We start from the raw sequence: 1,506 nt of genomic DNA on the forward strand, positions 1-1,506 counted from the left end.
CTGAGCACAAACGAAAATGCTTTTGAGTTAAATTATCATTGATTGAATTAAGCTAGACTAGAAAGACTTGACTGGTCTTTGCTTTAAAATTGAAGCTTACTGGAATAAAAAGAAGAGAACTTCAAAGTCTTTGTTACAACTTCAAATGTTAGTGTTAAACTAACCAATTTGTTGATGCTATGCTTTCCTGGCATTCATTTAGATTACTATGATGCTATGGTTAGTCAAAGTGATGGAATTCATTTGGAATAGTGTTATAACTTATAACTGATCAATTTGTTGATATCTGCAGGATAGAAAAATTTCTGCATCACACCAGTCAGTATCAACAAACTCTCTATGTGAATGAGCTTCAATTTGTGCAAAGCAGAGTATCTTTTTATTGAGAAGAAATCTCTCTTATTTTGTGATACCAGCACACAATTTTGTTGGCCTTATTTATAGGTCTGTAATCCATTCTTTTGGAAAGTTCATTTTGGAGAAAGGCTTCTTTTGCTTTAGACTTTGTAGTACTGTGATGAGGGATGAAATCCCTACAAGAAAGTTAAATTATATATCCAGCAAGAATTCTATAATGAAACAAGGTTGTTTTAAGACCTCAATTAAACTTGCAAAATGCTTTCTTTTGAACTTTTGATCACCTATCAAATCATTCTTACACAAATTGTACACATTCTTAAATAAGCTTGCACATTTGACAAACAAACGATTCATGCTTATGTATCTACATCAAGATCAAGACTTTAACTGCACATCTTGGTGAGCTTGAATCAAACATCCTCAATGACACCCGCAACATCCTCATGAGACCTACAATATGATTCAGATGAAGAGGAAAACAGAAAGAAGAATGTAATTGAGTAGTAAGGGACTCAGCTATATGTCTATTAAGAAGAGGCAGTGTTGCATATCCAACAGACCTGCATACAACAATAGATGTCATGTTAAATTTAAGGTCATGCCACACCCTTTCTATCAACAAGTGAAATTAAAAGACCAAATCTGTAAACCAAATTACTCAACATTGTAGAAGCTAAATAAGTAAACCAAATATCCAATCTGAAATCATCATGTAAGGCAAAGTATTGGATGCATCAGTAATAAAAAATATATATATATAAAATCAGCAATGGAAATCAAAAGAGTAAAAACAGAAAGAAGAAAAATTCCCAAATAAGAAAAAACCCAAAACTTTGTAATTGGAAATCAAACCTACAAGAAACAGAGAACCCATATTCGAGAAAACTTATAGATGAGTATAAGTGCTTTAAAGTCTCTCAACTTTTGGCCATCACTTTCTAATATATATTTACACACAGTGGGGATCCAAAGAGAGTGGAAAAGAAGAAAATTTTGGTTGAGAAACCAACGGGAGGAGTCAGATTTGGAGATGACGACTGTGATTTGTGGATTATTAGAGACGACGACTGTGGGGTTTGGTTGTGTCACTCACAATTGAGATTGAGCTAAGGACTAAGGAATCGGGCTTGAGGTGAAAAGTTGAGT

Source organism: Fragaria vesca, linkage group LG5, assembly GCF_000184155.1.
Source record: "Fragaria vesca subsp. vesca linkage group LG5, FraVesHawaii_1.0, whole genome shotgun sequence".
Taxonomy (NCBI): Eukaryota; Viridiplantae; Streptophyta; class Magnoliopsida; order Rosales; family Rosaceae; genus Fragaria; species Fragaria vesca.